The sequence below is a fragment of the Odocoileus virginianus genome, chromosome 8 (genome assembly GCF_023699985.2).
Source record: "Odocoileus virginianus isolate 20LAN1187 ecotype Illinois chromosome 8, Ovbor_1.2, whole genome shotgun sequence".
In the NCBI taxonomy this organism is placed as follows: domain Eukaryota; kingdom Metazoa; phylum Chordata; class Mammalia; order Artiodactyla; family Cervidae; genus Odocoileus; species Odocoileus virginianus.
In genome coordinates, this window is record NC_069681.1 from 27,296,234 (window position 1) to 27,314,745 (window position 18,512).

Below are 18,512 nucleotides of genomic sequence, written 5' to 3' on the forward strand. Positions count from 1 at the left end.
GTGTTGGAGAAGACTCTTGAGAGTCCCTTGGACTGGCAAGGAGATCCAACCAGTCCATCCTGAAGGAGATCAGTCCTGGGTGTTCATTGGAAGGAGTGATGCTGAAGCTGAAACTCCAATACTTTGGCCACCTCATGCGAAGAGTTGACTCATTGGAAAAGACTCTGATGCTGGGAGGGATTGGGGGCAGGAGGAGAAGGGGACGACAGAGAATGAGATGGTTGGATGGCATCACCGACTCGATGGGCATGGGTTTGGGTAAACTCCGGGAGTTGGTGATGGACAGGGAGGCCTGTTGTGCTGCGGTTCATGGGGCTGCAAAGAGTCGGACACGAACGAGCGACTGAACTGAACTGACCTGCTTAAAAAAGATATAATATGTATCTAAAAGCTAGATGTAAAAAAATATGATAGATGATTTTTTAAAAAGTGAAAGTGTTAGTCGCTTCAGTCATGAGCAACTCTTTTTGACCCCATGGACTATAGCCAGGCTCGTCTGTCCATGGAATTCTCCAGACAAGAAAACTGGAGTGACTTGCCATTTCCTTCTCCAGGGGATCTTCCCAACTCAGGGGTCCAACCCACGTCTCCTGCATTGCAGGCAGCTTCTTTACTGTTGAGCCCAGGGAAGCCCATGGATGATAAATGGGGTGTTAATTTCTATAATACGAAAAGTGCTATTTGATAATTACAAGATAAAGAAAAAAGAAAATTCGATAAGGATTTAAATCTTCAAAGTCCACTATGATAACCAGAGGACAAGTGTGATTACTTAGATTAAATTAAAGTTAAACAAAATTTAAAATTCAGTTTCTCAGTGACATTGATATATTTCAAAAGAATACATCTCTTTTTCGCAACGGGTTTGCCGCCAGGATACAGGTGTGAAAACCACCGTTAAACCTAAGCCAAAATGGGAAAGGAGAAGACCCACATCAACATTGTTGTCATTGGGCACGTAGATTCAGGGAATTCTACCACGACTGGCCATCTGATCTACAAATGTGGCGGGATCGACAAGAGAACAGTTGAGAGGTTCGAGAAGGAGGCTGCTGAGATGGGAAAGGGCTCCTTCAAATATGCCTGGGTCTTGGACAAACTGAAAGCTGAACGTGAGCGTGGTATCACCATTGATATCTCCCTGTGGAAATTTGAGACCAGCAAGTACTATGCTACCATCATTGATGCCCCGGGACACAGAGACTTCATCAAAAACATATTTACAGGCACATCCCAGGCTGACTGTGCTGTCCTGATTGTTGCTGCTGGTGTCGGTGAACTTGAAGCTGGTATCTCCAAGAACGGGCAGACCCGCGAGCACGCCCTTCTGGCTTACACTCTGGGTGTGAAACAACTAATTGTTGGAGTTAACAAAATGGATTCCACTGAGCCACCCTATAGCCAGAAGAGATACGAGGAAATTGTTAAGGAAGTCAGCACCTACATTAAGAAAATTGGCCACAACCCCGACACAGTAGCATTTCTGCCAATTTCTGGCTGGAATGGTGACAACATGCTGGAGCCAAGTGCTAACATGCCATGGTTCAAGGGATAGAAAGTCACCCATAAGGACGGCAATGCCAGTGGAACCACCCTGCTTGAAGCTCTGGATTGCATCCTGCCACCAAGTCGCCCAACTGACAAACCCTTGCGCTTGCCTCTCCAGGATGTCTACAAAATTGGTGGTATTGGTACTGTCCCTGTGGGTGGTGTGGAGACTGGTGTTCTCAAACCTGGCATGGTGGTCACCTTTGCCCCAGTCAATGTAACAACTGAAGTGAAGTCTGTAGAAATGCACCATGAAGCATTGAGTGAAGCCCTTCCTGGGGACAATGTGGGCTTCAATGTCAAGAACGTGTCTGTCAAAGACGTCCGTCGTGGCAATGTGGCTGGAGACAGCAAAAATGATCCACCCATGGAAGCTGCTGGCTTCACAGCTCAGGTGATTATTTTGAACCGTCCAGGCCAAATCAGTGCTGGATATGCACCTGTGCTGGATTGTCACACAGCTCACATCGCTTGCAAGTTTGCTGAGCTGAAGGAGAAGATTGATCGTCGTTCTGGGAAAAAGCTGGAAGATGGCCCTAAATTCTTGAAGTCTGGTGACGCTGCCATTGTTGATATGGTTCCTGGCAAGCCCATGTGTGTTGAGAGCTTCTCTGATTATCCTCCCCTGGGCCGTTTTGCTGTGCGTGACATGAGACAGACAGTCACTGTGGGTGTCATCAAGGCAGTGGACAAGAAGGCAGCTGGAGCTGGCAAGGTCACCAAGTCTGCCCAGAAAGCTCAGAAGGCTAAATGAAGATTATCCCCAACACCTGCCACCCCAGTCTTAATCAGTGGTGGAAGAACGGTCTCAGAACTGTTTGTCTCAATTGACCATTTAAATTTAATAGTAAAAGACTGGTTAATGATAACAATGCATCGTAAAATCTTCAGAAGGAAAGGAGAATGTTTTTGTGGACCATATGTTTTGTGTGTGGCAGTTTAAGTTATTAGTTTTTAAAATCAGTACTTTTTAATGAAAACAACTTGACCAAAAATCTGTCACAGAATTTGAGACCCATTAAAAAAAGTTTAATGAGAAAAAAAAAAAATACATCTACTATGGTGGAAAGTTCTATGGACGGATGCTGCTTTAAATTGTCAACTGATACAAGAGCAAATATAAATGGCCAACTTGAAAACTAAAAAAATATGGCCAGTATTACTAGTGTGTGGCAACACTGATTAAAAGGAGCAGAGTATATTCTTTCACGCTCAACACACTGGCAAGGCATGGAGGGAGCAAGCGTCTCCTCCCTGCATGGGATTCATTTATTCTTACCATTATCAAAGAATATGACACAGCATATCGCGTGTAGAAGGAGGCCAGCAATATTTATTTTATAACATTTTATAATATGGGTGCACGTTTTGTACAAAACTCTTGACAACAATCACTGCTGGCAATCTGAAATATGTGTGAGGGTGTTTATGAAAGTCTTGCTTGTAATGACTGAAAGCAAGCAAACAGAAATAAAACCTAAAGACAAAGAATTGCCCATCAAAAGAGAAGTAGCTGAATATATTGCGTTGACCTCACATCTTGGAATACTCTGCAGACACTGAAAACAATAAGGTAAAGCAGTACAAGTGGACTTGGAGTGGCGCCAACAAAGAGCTGTAAGTGAAAGGGGAAAGAGTTAGAAAAATGTGCATAATAGGAACTTACTTTTTTGCAAAGCAAAAATGGCTGATACATTTACAGACATATTCACACCTATCAGGGTCTTCTCAGGTGGTTCATCCAGCCAGTGTAGGAGATGCTGGAGATGCAGTTTCAATCCCGGTGTCGGGAACATCCCCTGGAGGAGGAAATGACAACCCACTCCAGTGTTCTTTCCAGGAGAATCACCAGGACAGAGGAGCCTGGTGGCTGCAGTCCATGGGGCGGCAAAGAGTCGAGCATAACTAAACGACTGAGCATGCATGTCACACCTATTGGCCAATGCAAGTATATCTGAGCATTTGATTATCTGAGCATGGAAATATAGGAAGGCTACAGATCAGATTGCTTATTTTGTTAGCATGCTGTGGAGATGACAGTGGAGAATCCAAGATGGTGAAAGGGACAGTTAAGCAATAAAAGCATTTAAAAAATATAGGATTTGATTATTAATGTAATCACATGCATTTATATGTACCTACATCTGTGTCAAGACATTAAAATAATTTTAAAAATCATGCTTTCTAAACCTAGGGAAATTTTTAATTATCCAGATTGAGTTTTAATGCACATATCTTTTCCAAAACACCGAATAAGATATTTCTCAGAGCATATTGCTTGATTGTTTTATTTAGGTGTCAGTAAAGCTTTTTCTTTTTTACATATAGATGTAACTAACACATTCTAGGAAAAGCATAATTTTCTTCAAATAAGCATAATTAGAAGGATTAAGATACTATAGCAATACGATCCAGCAGAAATATCAGGCACGCTGGAAATTAGAGCCAGGGATAATTTAAAATTTTCTGATTGCCACATTTAAAAAGGGAGAGGAAACAGGTGAGATCAATTTAAGTAACATATTCTTTTTAATTCCAGATATCCCAAACATTATCATGTCAGGAAGTAGTTAATGTAAAAATGACTGAAATACTTTTCAGTACTTTCTCATATTAAGCCTTTGATAGCCTGGGTGTGTTTTACACTCAGGATTTCTCAGTCTGCATGCCCACTGCCTAGTGCTCCATGCCTGCTGGAGTGGCCAGGTAGAGCCAGGCAACTGGGAAAAAAAGGAGGAGCTGATTTTAAAATGTGGCAGTAGTAAAACTTTTGCTCGAGGGATAGAGGAATCCAGAACTTGCTGATTTTTTAACTGTGCTCTTTGGCACACCACATGCCAGTGGCACTTCTGGAACAAAAATTTGCCCGATGTTTCACAAATGGTTTCTACCCTCCGGGAGCATCACTGAGAGGTCACTGACCCGGCACCACGTAACTTTAAAGTGTGCGGAATGATGGTGACTTACCTGTCTTATGCAATAGTTACCACAATAGGCCCAGTTAACACACATAACCTCACACAGATATAAAAAGAAAGGAAAGAGAAAAATGCTTCTTTCCCATGAGGCGGGAACTCTTGGGATCCACTCTCTTAACTTTCATATACATCATTCAGCAGCCTCAGTAACGGTCATTATGTAGTAAAGTGTTTTCTTTCAGAAGAATCTGTAAGAACGTTTTTCCTTGGTGCCTGCAAAAACTGCCCATCTCTCACACAGAGGGTCATTTCAGAAGTGGGGGTGCAATGGAGAAATGTGTGTGTTTGTGTCTGTGAGTGATTATGTGCGTGTGAGTGTGTCTGAGTGTTTTTGTGTATGATTATATGTGTGTGTCTCAGTGTGTGAGAATGTGTGTGTGAGTGCATATGTGCCTCACTGTGTGTGTTTCTTGTAGACTCTGAACTTTTCTCCTTTAAGCAATTCATTACAACCATTTACAGAACTTTCCTTTCTTAAAATTGCATCTTAATTGCAACTCAAATTCATAGATTCAGAATTTCCAATTCAGAGATGAGTGTTTACTGTTTTTTTTTAATGTGTACCTCATGAATCTGAGGTAATAAAGTCTTATTTTTGATGAACCCTGGTTTAGAAGTTTTGCTTCCGTTTTTGGACTGCAGGCTTCTCAGCCCTCTGGTTATAGAGATATTACTCCTGTGTTTTAGAGTTAAACCCACTCTGGATTTATTTATTTTTGTCCCACTGTTTTTTTCTCTTCACCTTAAGTATGATCTTTCGTAAGTTGGTGCTGACCCACAACGAATTTCCAATACAAGTTATTCAACAGAGGGGGAAAAAAAAACAGACGTATTAATGTGTCTTCATGAAATGTCTTTACTAATGCATGACTTGGGGCTTCATTGCCCCGGGCGGTTCATTTGCCTGAGGAGATTAGTAATGTTACAGAAGGAATACAAATGCATGGTTGCTGCTGTGAAAAATAGAACTTCACAGTAAAACAATTCTCTGGGCAAGCCCGTTTATTATGTGGCTAAAGACTGCTGTTTGCTTTTCCTTTTTACAACAGCTCTATGTGCCAACCACGGGGTCTAGTGCTGCCTGCTCTTGGAGTAGGGAGGAAGCCTAGTTCTTCTGCCTACTACGGAGGTTGTGGGTAGGACATGGATGGGATAAAAGAAAAGCCTGGGGTTTGGAAAGGAATCCAGGAGGAAGGAGGTGGAAGCAGCCCCATACCCTGATCCCTGCAGGGAGGAAGAGATACACTCAAAGGCCAGGGACAACCCCCAGATCCCAGTTAGGATTCTGAGTGGCAGCCTCCTCCCAGGTCATTGCAAATGGACAGGAGGTTGAAGCCCAAGGAAATATGAGGCCCTGTGCCGCAGGCAAGTGTCTGGAGATGCTGCACCACCCCTGGGTCTGTGCTGTCTACTTAAAAACAAAAAACGCTCAACGCGAGAGTTGCGAGTTAAGTTTTATTGGGGGCAAAATAAGGACTGCGGCCTGGGAGACAGCAGCTCAGATTGTTTTGAGAGACCGCTCCAAAGAGGAGGGGAAGGCCAGGATGCCTGTGGTTTTGATGAATAAATACACAATCATGTGCTTATTTTTCCGGAAACTTCTACTAGTTTAGTGAAGCCTTCACTAGTCACGGGGAACAGTCATCACTATAAAGGAGTGTTATGCTTTTCTAGATATGAGCAGTTGTAAGAAGTGGGCTCATAAAACCAGCTCCAGAGAATATTTAACTGTCTGAAGACTGGTCCTGCCAGGCTTTCCTGAGCACAGAGACTCTCATTTCTGCTCTTCATCCCTACCTCCTTCCTTGGTCCTCAATTCAGTCACTCAGTCGTGTCTGACTCTTTGTGACCCCATGGACTGCAGCACGCCAGGCTTCCCTGTCCGTCACCAACTCCCGGAGCTTGCTCAAACTCATGTCGATTGATTCAGTGATGCCATCCAACCATCTCATCCTCTGTCGTCCCCTTTTACTCCTGCCCTCAATCTTTTCCAGCATTAGGGTCTTTTCCAATGAGTCAGTCCTCTGCATCATGTGGCCAAAGTATTGGAGTTTCAGCTTCAACATCAGTCCTTCCAAAGAATATTCAGGACTGATTTCCTTTGGAATGGACTTGTTTGACCTCCTTGCAGTCCAAGGGATTCTCAAGAGTCTCCAACACCACAGTTCAAAAGTATCAGTGCTTTGGGGCCCAGCTTTCTGTATTGTCCAGCTCTCACATCCATGGCAGCGTTGGAGGGCAGCCGCTGCAGCAGCGCCTGATTTAGTCCTTGTCGAGGCAGATGTCAGTGCCCGGGCATAGCTGACAATGTTGGTTCATACCGGGACCAGGCCTCACAGGCGCCTGAGGGGATGCTTGCCTGAGGGAGCAAGGTGACCACAGAGAGGGGCGGAGCCTGTGCTAGGGGTCCAGAGAAACACACAGCCCCCTGCGGGGGGAGGCTGCTCTAGACTCTTCTCCAAGCTGAGGGGGCAGAGTGTGGGTGTCAGTCTCCAGGAGCTGCTGAGCCAGCCGTAGCAGGAGACAGAGTGACTGGAGACGCGGGCCTTGCCCAGTGACCAGCACAGCAGAGGAATAAAAAGAGACTAGTCAGAGCTCTATGGCGGGGACGAAGCTGTCCGAAATCCCGAGGCCATGGCTCAGATTTCCTGCAGCCAGACACGTCTTAGGGGCCACACTCTGTGGACTAAGGGTCTTCGTCCACCAGAGACAGCTAATGGCCTAGACCTCAGGGCAGAATCTGCTTTAAGCCAGAAGCAACATTTAATTAATTTTTGCCTGCTCAGAAAGGCCAGATTACTTAACTAACAATCTAAATTAATCATTCTGCCTATCCATTTTGTAATGAGAGCTAATATTTGACTGCAACAAATAGATAAAGGTATGAATAATTTAATGAAATAATCATTATTGCACGGATATTTGAATGGTGCTGAAGGAAATAGAAGCTGTGAGACAAAAAATTTTTTTTTCGTTTATGGCAAAATGCCTATTCTTTAAGTTTAAGCAACAAAGTCACTTAGGAGTTAATAACAAGATATAAAAGAAAATATAAATCGAGCAAAGTAAGTGTGATAGTTTCTATAGAATACTGCTACTAGTCAAGGTATAATGAGAAAATAATGCTGCAGAATAGAGCCCACAGCCTGAGTTTTATTAAGATACACTTCACTCCATCTCTGAGCAGCTCACCCTGTGAGCAGAAAGACTGTTCACTTACCTGCTTAGAATATAACACCCTCTACAGAGCATGCGGACTGTGGCTTGCAAATCTGCTCCTCGTTCTCCTCCACTAAGTTTAAAGATACTTGTTGCCCTAGAAGAAAAGATGACTCTAGACTTTTTTCTAAGTTGAATAAATGGTATTTCTGTTAAAAGCTTATATGTAAGTAGTAATGACATCATTGGGTCGTCCTGGGTGGCTCAGTGGTAAAAGAATTCCCTGGCCAATACAGGAGACACAGGTTTGATCCTTGGGTTGGGAAGATCCCTTGGAGAAGGAAATGGCAACCCATTCCAGTATTCTTTCCTGGAGAATTCCATGGTCAGGGGAGCCTGGCGAGCTATGTAGTCCACGGGATAGTAAAGAATCAGACACGACTTAGGGACTGCACAGTAGCAAATTGTCCTCTTTGCAGTAGTTTAAGTTTTGCTGCTTTTGTTATTGTGAAAGGGATTTCATTTAAATGGATGTTTAGTCTTTTAAGCAAGTTGCCTTGTCAGTTCAGTTCAGTTGCTCAGTCGTGTCTGACTCTTTGTGACCCCATGGACTGCAGCACGCCAGGCTTCCCTGTCCGTCACCAGCTCCCTGAGTTTATTCAAACTCATATCCATTGAGTCGGTGATGCCTACCAACTGTCTCATCTTCTGTCTTCCCCTTCTTCTCCCACCTTCAATTTTTCCCAGCACCAGGGTCTTTTACAATGAGTTAGTTCTTTGCATCATGTGGCCAAAGTATTGGAGTTTCAGCTTCAACATCAGTCCTTCCAATGAATATTCAGGACTGATTTCCTTTAGGATGGACTGGTTGGATCTCCTTGCAGTCCAAGAGACTCTCAAAAGTCTTCTCCAACACCACAGTTCAAAAGCATCAATTCTTCTATGCTCAGCTTTTCTTTATAGTCCAACTCTCACATCCATACATGACTACTGGAAAAAACCATAGCTTTAACTAGATGAACATTTGTTGGCAAAGTAATGTGTCTGCTTTTAAATATGCTATCTACATTGGTCATAGCTTTTCTTCCAAGGATAAAGCATCTTTTAATTTCATGGCTGCAGTCACCATCTGTGCAGGTTTTGGAGCCCAAGAAAATAAGGTCTGTCACTGTTTCCATTGTTTCCCCATCTACTTGCCATGAAGTGAAGGGACCAGATGCCATGATCTTAGTTTTCTGAATGTTGAGTTTTAAGCCAACTTTTTCACTCTCCTCTGTCACTCTCATCAAGAAGCTCTTTAGTTATTTGCTTTCTGGCATAAGGGTGGTTCCATCTGCATATCTGAGGTTATTGATATTTCTCCTGGCGATCTTGATTCCAGCGTGTGCTTCATCCAGCGCGGCATTGCGCATGATGTACTCTGCTTATAAGTTAAATAAGCAGGGTGACAATATACAGCCTTGACGTACTCATTTCCCAATTTGCAACCAGTCTGTTGTTCCATGTCCAGTTCTAACTGTTGCTTCTTGACCTGCATACAGATTTCTCAGGAGGCAGGTCAGGTGGTCTGGTATTTGCATCTCTTGAAGAATTTTCCACAGTTTGTTGTGATCCACACCGTCAAAGGCTTTGTCATGGTCAATAAGGCAGAAGTAGATATTTTTCTGGAACTCTTTTGCCTTTTCAATGATCCAAAGGATGTTGGCAATTTGATCGCTGGTTCCTTTGCCTTTTCTAAAACCAGCTTGGACATCTGGAAGTTGAAGCCTGGCTTGGAGAATTTTGAGTATTATTTTGCTAGCGTGTGAGATGAGCACAGTTGTGCGGTAGTTTGAACATTCTTTGGCATTGCCTTTCTTAGGGATTGGAATGAAAACTGACCTTTTCCAGCCCTGTGGCCTTATACTGGCCCCCAAATTAAGACCTTAAAAGTTTTTCTAAGTTGACTGAACTTAATACTGCCATCATACATCTATAGCAATCTTTTCTTTAAACGCTTGAAATAAAATTAAATAGATGCACAGCCTTTGCCAAAGTAAAACTTTAAAAACTAGATTCTGTTCATTTCCAGAAATTAGAGATAGTATTTCTTCACAGATTAGCTTAGAAATGGGGTAAACACTTAGAAGTGTGCGTGGTTCACAAGCTATTAAGTTGCTCTTCTTTCACCATATGATGGATTTTGTTTATAATCTCTATGACTTTCCACTTTTTCCTTTTCCTCTTCTCCAGTTTCTTACATCAGGTATTTCATGATGTGACCATAACCCTTTTGTCGCTTAATCCACACGCAGTGAACAACAGAATGTGAGAGCTAGGGATTCTGCCCACTAGGGAAGTCTGCCTTCGCCAGCATCTTTCAGGCAGTGTTCCAAGAAGGTTGCAGCCATGCAGAGGTTTACTTCTCACCAGGTGCTCATGAGCTGTGGGGCCTTGGGTTTTTATTCCTCAGTCAAATGTTCTTACAGAAGCCTCCATGAGGCTGCTGGTCAGCATTCAAGCTCCAGCTCATGCAAACTTATTAGGACCTTTTGGGCCTGTCATAGTCTGTGTGAGGGTTGGAAAAGAATTTCCAGAGATGAGGCAGTGTGAGGGGAGAAGAGAGCTTGTTAGAGCAGGAGATGTTGTTGAACGACTGCCAGTTCAAGGGAAAGCTGACCCCTTTTGCGAGCAAGCAGTCAATTTTTATAGCCTCGAGACCACAGAAAATTTCATTAGGTGATTGGTTAGGATGTTATAGGGTGGGTTATGGGGTCAGGGAGCTGGTTAGTCTAGATCATGAGGCTCATGACAGCAGTTCATATGGGGCTCAGTTAATTCTGGAGATTTTTGTCCTATGACCTTGGTATAAGGCTCCACACCTGTGACCATCCTGTAGGGCTCCAGAGGACCTGCTCAAGCCTGGCCTCTTAAATAGTATTTCTACATGGTTATGAATTGCAGTTGAGAATACCCAGCATTATGGAGCAGGGGTGAGCTTGTTACTAGTTCATGACGGACAATAGTTACATAAAGTCTGAGGAGACATGCATTTGATCTCTACTCAGTCCCAGGAGAAAGCCAGACATAGTTCTTTGAAAGAAGCATAAGGTATACACACACAACAACAGGAGATGCAACAGGAGATGACTTTTCTCCAACATTACAGATCTCTGCTGGTATGATCCTGTTTGAGCTTGCCAGAGTCAAGTTCATTTCTCATAAACACTTTAATTGTCATGGGATTTTCTAAGGCCCAAATATTAAAGAAGCTTCACCAGCCTGGGCATGATACAGTCTTTTCTTGTCCTTTGTGTGGTGTGCTAAGCTTCTTCAGTCATGTCTGACTCTTTGTGACCCCATAAACTGTAGCCCACCAGGCTCCTCCGTCCATGGGATTCTCCAAGAAAGAATACTGGAGTGGGTTGCCATGCCTCTCTCCAGGGGATCTTCCTGACCCAGGGGCTGAACCTGTGTTTCTTAGGTCTCTGGCACTGGCAGGCAGTTTCCTCACCACTGGAGCCAGCTGGGAAGTTCTCTATTGTTCTACGCCTCACTCAAAACAGCAGATTAATGGGATATGTAGCCAATAGACCAGAATAATATGCTATATGTTGACTACAGATATGAAAGAGACCCACAGAGAGGATGTGCCACACTTCAGTAATTGGAGGTACACTGTGCAACCTCTTAGCTTCCACTTTGGAGGGATAGGTAAAGACACTTCAGAGCTCTCATCAGGTACATGACAGTTAACAGCCAGTAAATGTAAGAAGGCAGGTGTAAGGGTTTTGTGAGCAAGCTTATTAACAACTCTTAACTCCTGAGCTCCAGAATGGAAGCCACTAGAAAAATGGCAAAATTAGGTTGTTTGTTTCAGCAAAATTGGCTTGTCCTGATAGATATTTTGCCTGGGATATGGTGACTTATTACTAGTAAGCAAGCTTTTTTTGTTAACTAAGCTCTGTTTCCTGTTTATTGTGCAGAATTTTAGTATAAAGTCTGCTTTCAGTTCCTGAGGACTGAAAGTCAAGATTTATGTCACTAAAGAACATTTACCTTCAACTCTCACATTTAACAATTTGGAGCCTTCTGAATGAACTGGGCCCTCAGTTTTACTCTAAGTGGTGTTAAGACGTTTTGTCCTTGATGAGTGATTGTCATTTGGGTTCTAAAACCGTTTAGAATCGCTAAACATATGAAACTTCCTGTGCGAAATAACTAGCAATTACTCTTCTATTGAAAAAAAGAAATGGTGATGTAAACCCATTAAATCCTGTCTCTAAATTCAAGAACAAGGACCAATGCTAGTGGCTGCCTGGGGCTCCAGGTGGAAATTGGGATTTACTGTAAATGGGTATGAGGGATCTTATTAGAAGAAAGTGAAAGTGAAAGTCATTTAGTCGTGTCTGACTCTTTGCGACCCCATGGACTATATAGTCCATGGAATTCTCCAGGCCAGATTACTGGAGTGGGTAGACTTTCCCTTCTCCAGGGGACCTTCCCAACCCAGGGATTGAACCCAGGTCTCCCACATTGCAAGTGGATTCTTTACCATCTGAGACCCTAGGGAAGTCCTATTAGAAGAATGAAAGCATTCTAATACTGATTTTTTTTAAAAAAAATTTGTTTATTTATTTGGGTGCACTAGGTCTTATTTGTGGCATGAGGGATCTATTAGCTGTGGCATATGAACACTTAGTTGTAGCATGTGTTATCTAGTTCCATGACCAGTGATCGAACCCAGGCCCCCTACATTGGAATCATGGAGTCTTAGCTACTGGACCACCAGGGAAGTCCCTAAAATTAATTTTTGACGATAGTTGCTCCACTTGCTAAAGTTACTAAAATTGTATACCTCAAATGGGTGAATTTTATGACATATAAAATATATCTCAAAAAAGTTATCAAGAAAAGTTAACATATACATGCCAACTTAAGTAATTTGGATATTAATTGTTTGCTCTTGGTAAAGAAATCAAAATCAATAGGTTCTACTTGCAATTGGATTTTTAGAATGAAGTAGTAAAAGAGTCCATACCTGCATATCAATCAGCACAAGACTGATAAATTGGAATACATTTGGTTTGTGAAATTTCATGTTTTTAATGTTTTTAATAACTGGGGAAAGTGTTTCTCTATTCAACAATGCTGACAAAAGTATGGTAAATAAGTGAAAAATAACATAAACATATCAAAGTCATTTCTGCATTACTGCTTAATATATTATTGTACATTAAATATGTCTAAGATGTTTATAATTCATTTTTAAGTCTTTCATATCCTCTTTTTCTTTTAACCCATGGAATTCTAAACTTACTTTAGGTGTCCTTTCTGTCTAGGAAGAAACTGATCTTTCATCAACAGTAAATAAATTAAAAACTGGATTTGACTTTTTTCCCCCTCACTTTCAGGTAAGACTGAATAAAGGGGAAAAGAGTTCATCCATCATATGGTAAACCAGAGACAAGGTCATTGGTAAACGAAATACCAGATCCAGCAGTGATGCAATGAACATAGACTATGGCAGGTCTAACCAAGAAGACAGAGCTGGCTTCACAGGGGCAGTACCTATGCAGTCACACAGTCTCAAAGGGTCCACGCTTGCTTTAAAGCTCTGCTATTGCCGTCTCGATATTCTTAATAATGTCTTCAACGAGGGGCTCCACCTTTTTATTTTGCATGGGGCCCAGGAAGGTAGGTTGCCAGTACTGTGTGCAGAAAGTGGTATCTGAACACAGGTGGCACTTTGCTATATTCGTTGTAATTGAATTTTCTTCATATCTTGAAATGTTTCCTCTTTGTATGCTTAGAGTTAGGTAAATAAGGATAAAAATATATGCCTTTTATTTCTTTTTCTTCTCTGATTGCTGTGGGCAGCAATGGAGAAACAGACATAGAGAACAGACTTGTGGACATGGGGAGAGGGGAGGAGAGGGTGAGCTGTATGGAAGAGTGACATGGAAATGTACATCACCACTTGTAAAATAGAGAGCCAACGGGAATTCGCTGTGTGGCTCAGGAAACTCAAACAGGGGCTCTGTATCACCTAGAGGGGTGGGGTGGGGAGGGAGATGGGAGGGGGGTTCAAAAGGCAGGGGACATATGTACACCTGTGGCTGATTCGTGTTGAGGTTTGACAGGAAACAACACAATTCTGTAAAGCAATCATCCTTCAATTAAAAAACAAAGAAATTAAGAAATATATGACTTTCTGTGATTATACTCAAAGAGCTGAAAGAATTCATGGAATCTTCTAAGTCCTAATCCTCGTTTTGTTCAGTGTACTTAATTCTCTGCACATATTCCTGCATAGTAACCAGTTCATATTGAAATGTTAAGAGAAAATTGGACTGGTACCCCCCCAGCACTACATCTGTTTGGGCAGCAAGCTCACAGGCCTGACTCACCTCCAGTAGCTTTGCCGACAGAGAAGAGCAGCTGTCTGGGGAACTGGCCCCCGGAAGCCACCCCACTCACAGTTGACGGTGTGATAGGGAAGACGAAGGAGGAAGAGGTGCTAGACTGATAAATGCTCCTTGTTTTGGAACCAAAACCATCAATTATGCTATATTAAACACACTTGTGAAAGCAAGCTGGTGTCACCTGCTAATGATGGTTTAGCTGTGCTCGGATTACACGAAGTATCTTAAAATCTTTCTGTAAACAAGTAAAACATTTTCCGTGCAGTCATGTCCAACTCTTTGTGACCCTGTGGACTGTAGCCCGCCAGGCTCCTCTGTCCATGGCATTCTCCAGGCAAGAATACTGGAGTGGGTTGTCATTTCCTCCTCCAGGGGATCTTTCCAACCCAGGGATAAAACCCAAGTCTCTTACATCTCTGGCATTGGCAGGCAGGTTCTCTAGCACTAGCAGACAGCATATATTTTGGAGGAAGTAAAACTGTATTTTCTCTCTACTTCACATGAAACAGTGCTCCTTTTCTATATTTTTTTATCCTTGAGATCCTTACCCACTATACCTTTCGCTTCTGAAGGAATCTACAATTGTGAGACCTCCACACCCTCTTTGTGCTAACACGCACACACACGCACACACACGCGCACACACCACCCTTGACTAACTGACGCGGCCGCCTCAGTGCTGAGATGAGCACTGTCAGCTGCACCCTTGTCAGCAGTGAACGGACTTGTGACTGATTAGTGGCGTCTCCCTGCAGGGAAAACTGAGATGGTGGGCGAGGGGACACAGGGAGGGAGTTTAGGGGAAGGACCATGTTTTGTATCTGCTGATGTTAGAGAAGGATCTATTCTGTTGCTGCCAACCAGCCGAGGGTCCTAATATTTGCAACTCCTTTTCATTTTGGCAGACGCTCACATTAGAGAAATACTGATTTAATAAATAATGCTATTCTATATTCACTTAGAATTTGTTAGATGTTGCAAAGTGTGAAAGCTGGACATAAAGCTGGAACCTGGAGAGAAACCTTGAGAGGCGCAGCGTGACTGAAGCTTTAAGTCTCCTGGATGAATACTGAGGGCCCTGTGTTTTCCTCCCAACATTTTCATCCCTCGGAATGCCCCAGTGCATGGAGCAATTGTATGCATTCTTTAAGCCAGGCTGGGAGTTATCTTCTTCAGTAAGTCTTCCTGTCTTCTCCAACCAGGTCACTGCTGTCTTACCTTTGCCTTGTTTTTGCTTTTTTTCACTGTCAATATGCTCATTTTGCAGACTGGCATCTTTTCCAGAATGGTGAGTCTGAGGGACCTAAACAAGGTTCAAAAAGACGTTCTTTTCAAAAGACCTATTGGAGAGGGGCCTGCGATTTGGCCTCTCAACACAGACCCAGAGGTTTCTTCATACGGTTGTCAACATGACTTTATCTTACATGTAACAGGCCACTAACAAGAAGTACTAAGTCGACAGTAATATGCCGCCGAGGCGGAGAGGAATACTCAGATCCACTGATACTGCTCTAACATTTCACACAATGTCTTCAGTTGGGAAGATCCCCTGGAGAAGGAAATGGCAACCCACTCCAGTACTCTTGCCTAGAAAACTCCATGGATGGAGGAGCCTGGTGGGCTACAGTCCGTGGGGTCTCAAAGAGTCGGACATGATTGAGCAACTTTTCATTTTCACTTTCACTGTTAATAATAATTTCTGAAGGACTTTGTATTAGTTTCCTGTAGTGAGTTCCACCAACTGGATGGCTCAACACAACAGGGATGTACTGTCTGACAATTCCAGCGGCTAGAGGTCCAAACTCAAGGTGTGGGCAGGGCCAGGCTCCCTCTGAAACCTACCAGGTATAATCCAGTCTCTTATCTCCCTACCTTCTGGGGGCTTATGGGCAGCCTTTCGGGTTTCTTGGCTTGTAGACACATCTCTAGCAGTTCTGCATTTTCACATGCCAGCATGTTAAGTCGCTTCAGTCGTGTCCGACTCTGCGACCCCGTGGACTGCAGCTCGCCAGGCTCCTCTGCCCATGGGGTTCTCCAGGCAAGAACACTGGCGTGGGTTGCCATGCCCTCCTCCAGGGGATCTTCCCAACCCAGGGATCGAACCTGTATCTCTTATGTCTCCTGCATTGGCAGGCAGGTTCTTTACCACTAGTGCCACCTGGGAAGCCCCCACCTGCACATGGCTGGCTACTTATAAGGACAAAGTCATATCAGGTGAGGGACCCTCCTCTACTTCAGTATGATGTCATTAGACTGTAATTACACCTGCAAGGGCCTATTTTCAAATAAGGACATGTGCTACAGCAGTGCGGAGAAGGCAACGGCACCCCACTCCAGTACTGTCGCCTGGAAAATCCCATGGACGGAGGAGCCTGGTAGGCTGCAGTCCATGGGGTCACTAAGAGTCCGACACGACTGAGAGACTTCACTTTCACTTTTCACTTTCATGCACTGGAGAGGGAAATGGCAACCCGCTCCAGTGTTCTTGCCTGGAGAATCCCAGGGACGGGGGAGCCTGGTGGGCTGCCGTCTATGGGGTCGCACAGAGTCGGACACGACTGAAGCGACTTAGCAGCAGCAGCGCCTACAGTAGTGGAGGTTAGGACTTCACATTTTGGTGAGGACACAATTTAACCCGTAACTGACTTATTCTTCATGATTTTATTTGTATTAATCTACACATAATATTTCTAAGATACTTTCTATTTGCAGTAATGATAATGCCTTAAATTCCAAATGAAGATTTTTAATATGAATTAAACCCTTTAACTTGATCACATGAGTTAATTACAGAAATTTTCATTTTATTTTTTCCCAATTTTAAAACATAGCTGGGTTTTACTAAGATAAAATAGTATGTTTACATATTAGAATAATTTACTGTACATTTTCAATGATTGCATATTTTTTTCCAATTCTTTCTGAGTAAACTCCCTTATAAAATAAAACAAGGTGTGCTGATGTCACTAGCAGATTTATTAATAATTTGGGTAACATTTAGCCATCATGTAATGAATAAAACAATGAAGTATTCCTTAAGCTGTTAATAAAATAAAAATGAATGTTTTGAATAGTTTAAAATCTACTATAAGTACTATTTCAATGATTTCGATGTAGTATTTCTTTGCCTGTATTATCTAAATAATTACTTCAGTTTTATACTTTTTTTATTTGTATACTTTTATATTTTGCATATATTTATAGTACATTTTTTTAACAAAATTCTAATAGAAAGCAGTGTGTTTTACATCACTTTTACAGGACTTTAAAGCATAAGGAATGCTAAAACTCAAAAAGCAGTCATCAGCAAAATACCTGAATTTATCAGCTTTGAGTGCTTCTGTCATCAACAGCCATGCTGTCCACCAGTGAAGACTAGATACTCAGCTAAAAACCAACGGAAGGGCTAATGATAAGGTCCATTCATTCTCTGACCAAGACAAAAACTAGAAACACAGCAAACTGTCCCGCAGTGTATAGCGCCCATGCGATCCTGCTAGCTTCATGCTGGCAGAAAGTGTGAGTTGCAGTTGAAGACTAGAGAAGCCAGCTGTCACAATGGGAGCAGGTGTGAGAAGCCAGCTGTCACAATGGGAGCAGGTGTGACTGTGGTCACTTCACGCTTAGACTTGGGTGCATCCTGTGAGCTAGTACTCACACTCACTAGTAAGGAAACAAAATGGAAAGTCTAAGCTCTGCCCCCAATTTAAGCATGAATCAAAAGGAAATACCATCCATTTCCTAAACAATACTTCAATCCAGTGGATGACGTTTGCTTCAAGGGTATTTTTATTAGTAGTATGTTATTATGGATTAGGTTCAGCAGGTAAAGAATCCACGTGCACTGCAGGAGATGCCAGTTCGATCCCTGGGTGGGGAAGATTCCCTGGAGAAGTAAATGGCAACCCACTCCAGTATTCTTGCCTGGAGAATCCCATGGACAGAAGGGTCAGTGTTGGAAGCAGAAGATGACTTCTGTTGAGGCAAACCATATCTTTTCCCCATTATGGCCATACATGTATTGCATCCATCACAATTTGGTTTAACTGAGGCTTGTCTGTGCCTCTGTTAAGCTAGTTTCCTATCTTCTATTTATTCTTCATGTGGCTTTAAAATAAACTTTATCAACTGAAGTGAGTTCAGTTCATCTTTGGTCTCTAAAATTAATACCTGATGGTATAATTTTAAGAAGTTATATGATCTCACTATTGTTACTTTGTTGCAGCAAATGCTTTTTGATTATTGTTGTTCAGTTGCTGAATCGTGTCCAACTTTTTGTGACCCCATGGACTTCAGCACGCCAGGCTTCCCTGCCCTTTACTATATTTTGGAGTTTACTCAGGTTCATATCTATTTTTGACTATGGAAGAGGTAAATTCCAAGAAATCTGTTGGAAAGCTATGTTCCTAATTTCCATGTTTCT

At 42.7% G+C, this 18,512-nt stretch overlaps 1 long non-coding RNA gene and 1 pseudogene across 2 annotated transcripts; one reads left to right on the forward strand and one right to left on the reverse strand.

Annotated features, from left to right (window-relative positions):
- The first annotated feature begins 898 nt into the window (after positions 1–898).
- LOC110149039 (elongation factor 1-alpha 1 pseudogene) lies at positions 899–2,597 on the forward strand (annotated as a pseudogene).
- Positions 2,598–2,876: 279 nt separating this feature from the next.
- On the reverse strand, positions 2,877–17,612 carry LOC110149038 (uncharacterized). 2 transcript variants are annotated; one of them, XR_002317331.2, is made up of 4 exons: positions 17,405–17,612; positions 15,308–15,392; positions 7,747–7,842; positions 2,877–3,163 (listed from the first exon to the last, which is right to left on the reverse strand). It is a non-coding gene; the product is annotated as an uncharacterized lncRNA (long non-coding RNA). The 2 variants fall into 2 exon arrangements; XR_011488936.1 differs by lacking the exon at positions 7,747–7,842.
- Positions 17,613–18,512: the final 900 nt, after the last annotated feature.